Here is a 9,316-nt window from a genome sequence, read left to right as displayed (position 1 = left end):
ACAAGAGGAGATGGCCTCAGGTTACACCAAGGGAGGGATAGATTGGATGTTAGGAAAAATTCTTCACTGAAAAGGCAGTCAGGCATCAGAGCAGGCTGCCCACTGTCCCTGGAAGTGTTCAAAAACTGTGCAGATGTGATGCTTAGGGACATGGTTTAGTGGTGGACCTGACAGCATTAGGTTAAGGATTGGACTCGATGATCTTAGAGGTTTTTTCCAACATTAATGATTCTATGATTCTAAGATGCTAATTCCAGGATAGGGAATTTAAGCTCATCTTTTTCTAGCTGTTTCACACAGACTCCTAGAAAAGAGCCATACACCTCCAGAGGGTGGCCTGAAAAATCCCATCACCCACAGCCCTCCCTCCTGACGTCCACGTGAGCTCTTAAGCAACACGGGTGCAGGCAAAGGATGCTGAACACCAGGACCACAAAATTCCCTTTTTGTTTAATGAGAAGCCTAAAGCAGAGTGCCAGCAGCTCCATCAGGGTTTGCCACAGGCCACAGCACAGCTCAGTGTCCTGGAAGGCTGACATGGGACACAGCCAGCTCAGCAGTGTCACTCACAGTCCGACCAGCTCCACAGCCTGTGCGGAGCAATCCAGCCCAGCTTTAGGAAAGACAAAACCATGCCATTAAATCACAACCTGAGTATACCTAAAAAAGTACAGTAGCTAGTTTTTTGGTTAATTAAACTATTAAATTATGCTGAAAAATAAACATTTGGAAGTTTCGAGCAAGACAAAGCCATGAATACTAAGAACTCCCCAACTTAGCATGATTGATTGCACAAACAAACCGTATGTATTGGAGAAGTGCTACAGAAAAACATCGCTTTCATCAAATCTTAAGTGAACAGTTGTAGAGTGGGGAGGGGGAAATTAATTAATTACACCCTGAAACATTTTACTGATTGAATCCATGACCCCAGCACTTGTAAGGTCATCAAATGATAGATTAGTGCTGCACGGAGTATCACAAATGGCATTTGCGCTGGGAAGCTCATTATATGAGATGTCAGGTCATGTAAATCATAGGCAACAAATACAAACATCCATCAGAAAAATGCAGATAGTCATTACAGGCAGCAGAGAGGAGTTGAATTATTATGCAAAATTTATTTTGACTATTAAAATACAAAGAGGTGACACAAAATTGTCCTTTAAACAAACATAAACTACCAGTACTCTGACAGGAGGCTTTGTTTATAAATGTTTCATCTCTTCAGTATTCCATGCCTGTAAACATTACTTGAAAAACAAAGAAATGGGGGAAAACCAGAAAAAATATAAAATCAGCAATCCACTGTTTGGGTCTTCAGAGCTTTTTTTTTTTAATTCAGGAGAGAGCTATTCTTTCCACATCTGAATAATCAATGCAAGATAGGGAGAAATAGACTGTAATTATTGCATGTGAGTCATTTGTTACAGATCCTGTCTGCTGCAAGAGAGTAGAAGCAAGCACTCCTTCTTGACAAGTTTTTGTTTTTGTTTTTTTGTTTTTTTTTTTTTTGGGAGATGCAATAAATAATTTGGCAGAAATATGTGGGTGCTTGCAAGGTTTTCCTATTTCATCTTCCCCAACAGGTGCTCAAGAAGAGAAAAGTGAGCAGCAGGAGATACTAAACCAGAGGGACTATTAGCCCTCTCCAAATGGCCCAACACGAGCCCAGCCACCTGTTCCCAACACCATCCATGACTCCAGGAGATGGACTGGCTTCTGCTGGAGCTCATTTCCTTGCTCATTAAAATGAACCCTTGGATGTTCTCCCTATTTCTTGTTAATTTGCTTGGTGCAGTCCAATTCATACCTGGTAACAGGACAGATTATTTTTGGTTTGGATTAGGAAAGTTCTTTCTTAAGTCCAGATACAGCAGCTAAATACTCGAGACATAACTAATATTGATAATTTTGAAGCACTGTAAATTACACCCAAAGTATAGTTTCCCCATTTTGAATGCACACAAAAACAGCTTTTTCATTTTTAAAAGCTTGGTGACATAGTATTTAAAGGACACCATTTTACAACGATATCATGAAGAAGACCAGGGTGTTGGAGGGGACTTTTGGGAGCTTTCAATCTGAATTTCTTGGTTGATTCTATAAAAGATAAAATCAGGGCTGGGGTGGGGGGTTTGGGTCATGTTTTCAGTGCTGGAAGCCCTCAAAGGTACATCTAAGTCCCCTAGACTGGTTTGGAAAATCGCAGCACATCTTCCTGAGTGAAGCAGGCTCCTTCCAACAGCCTTGGGATTATGTCTAATGAGTCACATCTCTTCTTAGTCTTGTTCCATTTCTCACTATTGTAAATCACTCTAATCTCATTTTATGAGCACTGCATAAGAAGGCAGGCACTGAAAATTACAAATAATAGGTCAAACTGTGATTTGTGAATAGCGAATGCAATATCCCTTCCATTACCTGGAAGTTGTTTGTATGATGGAAAGGAAGAACTGGACCTCACAATGAAACAGAATAAAGCAGATATATTGGACCTTTTACCATCTTAAAAAATGTTTACAGTGTTACTAATGTAAGGCTGATTGATACCATCTGTACAGTTCTTGTATTGCTGCTCCGTGGTGGGATAAATTAGTATGCTCTGAACTTTCCTTGGGTAACAAGCCATGAGTGCCCGAGCACTGCCAATCTCAGTACATTCAGTGCTGCCAGTATAAATTGCTCAGTCCCTTTGCCACCAGACAAATGGAGTACAATTCCAGTAAAATAAATACAATTCCAGCACTGAAAGAAATTGCATCTGCTGGTGATGCCTTTTCTACTGATGTACAAAGGAGGTCGTGACAAGGAGCTAAACACAGTTGTTAAAGATGCAGTGAGCAGTTCTTCAATTCACCCAGAGACAGAAAAGAAAAATAATACTGTGGGATCCAGTTCCTCCTGGCCGCATTTTTGGAAATCACTGACTACAGCTTTTGCAGGGAGTCACCCTAGCACCTGGGAAAGCCCTTGACCTGGTGGGCAGTGAGCCCAGCAAGCCTGAGCCAGCACGTGCAGGTATGGTCCTGCAGAAATGCTAAGAAAATCAGAATGATACAACAAAAATGGGAAGGTTGGAGGTGGGGGATATTTAAAATCAATGCCGTCAGCTGCTGTGCCATTTTGTTTCAGGAAAGGCTCCTGTCCTTGTTGGAAATAGTGACCTTGAAAAACCACGAACCCTGGTAAGTGTGGCTGACTGGGGCAAAACATTTCCAGCCTCTAAAGAAGGGTAGGTTCCTGGAGGTCTTGTTACATGCTGGATATGTTAATTGCCATACCTACATCTGAACCTCCCAGGGCAGGATCACGGCAGGGAGTGCTTGTGCCTCAGGGTAGTGTTTAGGATTAAGTCTCCATAGAGGCTCTGGCAAGAGAGCAGATAGTGTGATCTTTCCTCTGGGAAGCATGGCAAAGCCTTTCCCGGGGAGCCAGCACAGCCCCAGCTCCCCCCAGTACCCCGCAGCACCCCATGGCTCAGCACTGGCACAGACATCCCTGCACACCTGCGATGCTCACACAGCTTGGGGCTGTGGAGTGTCTTCATGCTACGTCATGGTGTGGCTCAATATATAATCCTAAAAGAGCTCACCTGGTGACATCTTTATCTTGAACGCAGCAGCAGCCGGTGTGTGCTATTTTCAGCCTTGCAGGCTTGTTTTGAGCATCTCTCCTGCTGTTTCATGAGTTGAAGCCCCAGACAAGTTCATCCGAAAGGGAATAACAGCGCTGCCTCAGGTGAGCACACAGGAATGTGTTCAGAGCAGGGAAGGAGCCCACTGGTCTGTCCTGACTCACTCCTAAACACAAGCTGGGAGACAGGACCAGCAGCTTACCCTGCTCCAGCAGCCCTCATGTCTTTGGAGAGGCAGGAGTTGTACCGGTTTATGATGGAATAATGCCAGGCTTGGAACTGGAGGCACCGTGCCCCACACCCTCTCTTCTTGCCTCAGACAGGCACTAGTAATCAACTATTGTCGTATCATTTTAAATAGGGGAGGTTTATTAGAATCCCCTGTAAATCAGCCCTGAAATTACCACTGTGGATTTGCAATAAGCCTGAGTCCTGCTGAACAGCTCATACTGCTCCTGCTTGAAATTCCTATTTTAAAACCACTTTTGCAACTCCCCCATGAAGGCAGCTCGATTTGTAGCTGTACACCAGGACACAGCACAGCCAGCCAAGCTGGGAGAGGCTCTTTTCCTTTAATGACAGCCATCTGCAGGTTCCTATAACTTAGCAATGTTCCCAGCCATGATTTATGGAGGGTGCTTAGCTTTACGGTACAATCTTTACTATTTTACAGGATTCCTTTTTTCTCAGTTAAATGTTGTTTTCTGAATAATTCCAAGCTGCCAGTAGGTTTACAGAGGAGAAAACTGGAATGAATCTCTCCTTGCTTTTATTTACTCCTATTTGAGTACTGTGTTTCTGCATCCATTTTGGAGATTTACAATGGTATTAAGGTTGCTTCTCTCATCCTCATTTTATAGATTTCTGCTGCAATCATTTTGAAAACCAGAAAGCTGACAGGAAAATTAGGAAATTAGATATCATGTTCCTGTTTCTTCCAGTGCCCTGATGAAGAAGGGGAGAAGAAAAATCAACCGAAGGCATAATAAATAACACTATATATCCTGGAGTCCCCTCACTGATGCTGGCACTTCCTCTGGGCATCCCACTCCATCCCATCCCACCAGCACTGCTCTGACCCCATGAACATTGGGCTGTACCTGCAGCTGTTGAGGCAGCAGCCATCCAAGTGCCAAGATCACAGGCTAATTGCTCATCTAATTTTAATTGCTAATGGTGGCCCATGGAGCAGCAGCTCCCTGTGCTGAAGTTATCTCAGCCTATTGTTCAAGTTTATTGAAAACAATTGCCCCAGAAAGAGAAAAATATTGGTGGTGACCATCAGCTCTGGGGACAACGGTGTGGTGGCTTATCATATATGACCTGAAACACCATCTCCAACACCTGAGGGCAGAGGAGTCTCATAAGCATATGGAGGACAGCAGAGAGAAGCCCTCCTGCAGCACACTGCAGACAGGAGTTGCACTAGCTTTCTCCAGCATCACCAGCTCTCCAGAAAAACAACCTCTAAATCAACCTTTCAAATCATTCATGCGATTGTATGGGCCAAACCTAGGCCTTTCCAATCAAAATGAGCATGCAGGGCCTTTCAAAAACGAGTTGCTTATCTAGTTATGAGCAAAAGCTAGTTAACTCAATGGGGAGCTTGTACCACCAGCAGCCAGAGGCAATCCATAGCATGGGCAAAATTCACCTAGGGAAGGTTTCTGCTGTATGTGTTAGCTGTCACAGGCAAAACAAAAATTTTGGAAATCATTCCAGGTTACAAAGTGACCTATTTCTTTTGATTTCTTCCCACTTTGTGTTACAAAGATGGGTATTCTACATAGTTTCTTCCACTCCTGCACTAGTGAAGTGCTGACTAGGAAAAGGGCTTTCCTTGCTCATTTTACCACAGATATGGAATTTTCCACCTCTCTAAAATCTGGCTCATCATTTTGTGCAATACATTACCCTTGATTCAGGCTGAGAACAGGTATTTGCATTGAACCAGGGCAACCATCAATTCTGTCTTTCCTCTTCTTTATGGAAACATCTGTAAAACAAAGCAACCGAATGCTGCAAAATGTTGAAATTGCACAGGGAGGGAAATTCTGAAATTGCATGCTACAAAAATGCCATTTCCATTTAGCCCACTGAGTATCATATATTTAAAGTATCATTTTAGTTTCATGGGCTCAAGCTTTGTACATCAGAAATTATGACTTCATGTTAATACATGATATAGTATGATATACAAATAAACCCAAACCCACCTCTTTGCTGCATGTGTTCTTTATTTTTTGTATATTTTTATCCCACAAAATGAGTGTTTACAACTCATTTAAATGATAAAATTAATTATTCTCATTGAGTGACTTGCACTTAGATTTGACACCTGATATTCTGATGGGCCACGGGGGATTTTTTTAATGCTGTAACTACACTGCATATAAAATATAAAGATGGAAATGTAGGGAAAAAATGCAATATAAATAGAACAACGATGGAGTAAAGAAAAATCAAATGGGCTGCTGGCTGCAGTGCAGGGGCCCAGCTGTCCCAGAGAGGCAGCCAGCTGGGCAGCAGGCAAGGAGGCCAGGCAGATGTCTGGCTTCTGCTGTTGGCTTTGATGGCATTGATGTGTTCCCATGGAGCATCTTGATACCATCGAATCAGCATTTTCCAACAGAAAGTAGCTCGGGAAACTATTCTGGTGGAAAACTGTTGATGCACTTCACTGGCTGCTGATCGTAGAATAATTCCATACATTAATATCAGAATCACCCATCAGGGTCATCAAGTCCAACCCCTGCTCCTTGCAGGACTACCTAACACTGAATCATACAGCTCAGAGCATCCTCCAAATGCTCCTTGAACTCTGACAGGGCTGGTGCTGTGAGAGCCTGTCCCAGGGTCCGGCTGCCCTCCTAGTGAAGAAGCCTTTCCTTTCCTGAATTCTGACACAGCTTCATCACATTTCCTCCTGACCTATAACTGGTCAGCAGCTCTCCCTCCACTAAGGAAGCTGTAGGCTGTGGTGAGGTTCCCTCAGCCTGCTCTTCTCCAGGCTGAACAAACCAAGTGACCTCCTTCAAGTCTTGCCCTCAAAGCTTTTCACCATCTTTGTTTCCCTCCTCTGGACACACTCTGAGCTGAGTGCTGCACTTCCAAATAAAATAAGAAATAAATAAACAAGCCCTCTCCTCCCCAAACAGGCCTTTGTCTTTCTCCCTCTTGCATGGATCACCCCTATCCACCTTCATATCACTCAGGATGGGGCAGGCCTTTCCCCTGTCCCCTTTGTTCATGCCCTTTCCGAGCAAGCGCCCTGAACATACGGAGCTCTTTGGCTCACAGAGGCTGGTTCCTATGTCCAAAATTTTTTGCCTTCCCTTTTCCTTCTCTTGTACTCCTGCAGCCTTTCTGCAATGGGTCACCAGACCTGCAGGCAGGATCAGAGGTGTGGGTGTGCAGGGATTTAGCCTTGGCATAGTGGTGTTCCTCATTCTTGGAGCTCTCCTCCATCCTCTCCATGGCCATGAGGATGGTGCCAGCCTCTGGAGGGGAGCAGCTGCAAAGGCTCCAGCACATTTTCCTGCTTAAGGGCAAGTGCTAATTCAAAGCTCATCATTCTGGGTGTGTGGGCAGAACTGTTTTAGCAAGGGCATTAATTTGCACTTATCAGTACCGAATTTCACCTGCCAGTTCATATCACCCTGATACTTATTTCTGCAAGATCCTTCTGCAAACCTCTGCTTTAGGTATGGCTACTCTGGACAAATCTGTGTCAGCTGCAAACTTCACCATCTCACCTACCTGTCTCTTTGTTCCAGGTCATTTTGGAATATGCTGACAGTGTCCAGCACAGGCACCTGCAGGATTGCTACTCTTATTTCCACACACTGTTAAAATTGATATAGGACATTTTTCCTAGCCCTTGTTTCCTATATGTAATCAGTCCATAGAAGATTAATCTTGTGAAAATCCAGTCCCATTAAGCCCTTTCAGTGATTCTCTTCTGTGCTTCTGCCCTGCTGGCTGCTTTCTGGTGCATTTGCCTGCTTTTGGAAGCATTAAATAGACAATCTCTGCTTGTAGGTAGTATAGTAAAGGTCACTTGTCTTGGTTTATTTTAAACTTTTTAATTTAATTCCTTCCCATTTCATCTAAATCTGTTTCCTCATTCTCCTCGAGCTTCTTAATTTAAAATGAAATATATCCATGGTAGGATGGTTTTTCCAAAGGGATGCTGAATTTGATAACAACAGACAGTACTAGAGCAGCTCATCAGTATTTACATCTCAAATAAGGTCTTCAGGAATAAATCAAGAGCTGATCTTCCTCATCTGGGCTCTCTAATTGGTGTCTGCCCCCCTAAAAAAAAAAAAAAAAAAAAAAAAAAAAGACACTTATGGTACTTCCAGACCTGGTGTGTGAGTGATCACCCCACATGACGTGACCAACTATGGTGAGAACTGAAGTCTCCCTTTCTGGATGGGACATTTCCTTCACACAGATTCTGAAAGTCTGTAGGATTTAAAAGATCCTGATAAAAGCCTTGGCATGAGGAAGCTGGGAAGGAGATCTCACACTTGCCTTGGCAAAGCCAAGCCCTACAACACGGGGCAGGTGGGCAGGACTGTCCCACAGGTGAGTGTTCACCATCCACCTCCCAACCGGCCTGGCAGGGCTTCTCTACACTGACCTGTTTGGAATGAGAATTGATTTTCATAGAATCACATTGTTAATCCTGTTGGATCACTGAGTGGCTGCATTATTTTCTTCTCTGGCTGCTTGCAAGCTCTTCAGCAAAGCTGGATCCTACTCCAGTGAGTGCTCAGCTGTGTCCAGAGTTCCTGTTAGAGACCTGGGAGAGATGGGAAGGGGCTATGGCACTGGGAAACAGGCAGTGAAATACTATACAAATCCTTTCTAGTAAATCAGATTTAACACTTTTATGCTATTACAAGCTCCATTGAAAATAGTGCAAAAACTCTTAGTAAATCTGTCCCCTAGGTGCCTTATATCTGTATTTATTCTGTCTTTTGAAATTCGTCCATTTACCCAGTTCAGTTTTTGCTTCCGGGTGTTAGTTTTTATCCAGCATGATTTAATTTTATACTGGGGATTGGGTTTAAAGCTTGCACCATGATATCTAAATAAGTTCATTAAATGCTCTAAGTTTCTCTGGTTACAAGTATAAATTCATCAGCATGGAAATAATGACATCTTAAACCTATTAAATTTAAAATATCTTTATGCTCAACCCCAGAGCTTAGATATGCCAGCCAATGATAATCAAATGCCACCCGACCACTCAAAAATTCCAGAGAAGAGAAAATGAGCTGGTTTGAGGATGCCTGCAAGGCAAATCAGGCTGTCAAAATCCTATCATTCTTGGGAGGAATTTACATAGCTCATATTGAACTCACCAGAGCGACTGGAAACCTGGAGTAATTAAATGCTGCAGGGGGAGGCAGGATGCTGGATGTGCCTTAGCCAGGAGGCCCCTGCAAAACAAGGAGATTCAGGAAGGGTCCCCAAGGAACTGGGGTAGCTCTGAGTTGGGAGCAGTGAAAGAGAGAGGAGTTTTGGGTGGTCAGGGTGGTGAGTAGGTGGGCAGATGTCCAAGGGAGAAAGGCAGAAATCTCTCTGGCCTTAGAAAAAAAAACCTTGGCTTCCCACCCAGCACCCTGATTCCTCCCCCTGCATGGGCTGACAGGGCTTTACATCCTC

At 43.7% G+C, this 9,316-nt stretch overlaps 1 long non-coding RNA gene across 1 annotated transcript; it reads right to left on the bottom strand.

Moving 5' to 3' along the window:
• Positions 1–3,901: 3,901 nt before the first annotated feature.
• Positions 3,902–7,956, bottom strand: LOC137482239 (uncharacterized). Its single transcript, XR_011003947.1, has 3 exons — positions 7,879–7,956; positions 5,552–5,633; positions 3,902–4,582 (listed from the first exon to the last, which is right to left on the bottom strand). It is a non-coding gene; the product is annotated as an uncharacterized lncRNA (long non-coding RNA).
• Between the last annotated feature and the right edge of the window lie 1,360 nt (positions 7,957–9,316).

Source organism: Anomalospiza imberbis, chromosome 14, assembly GCF_031753505.1.
Source record: "Anomalospiza imberbis isolate Cuckoo-Finch-1a 21T00152 chromosome 14, ASM3175350v1, whole genome shotgun sequence".
Taxonomy (NCBI): domain Eukaryota; kingdom Metazoa; phylum Chordata; class Aves; order Passeriformes; family Viduidae; genus Anomalospiza; species Anomalospiza imberbis.
The sequence above is the reverse complement of the archived record's forward strand: the minus strand, read 5'-3'. Positions and strand labels throughout refer to the sequence as shown.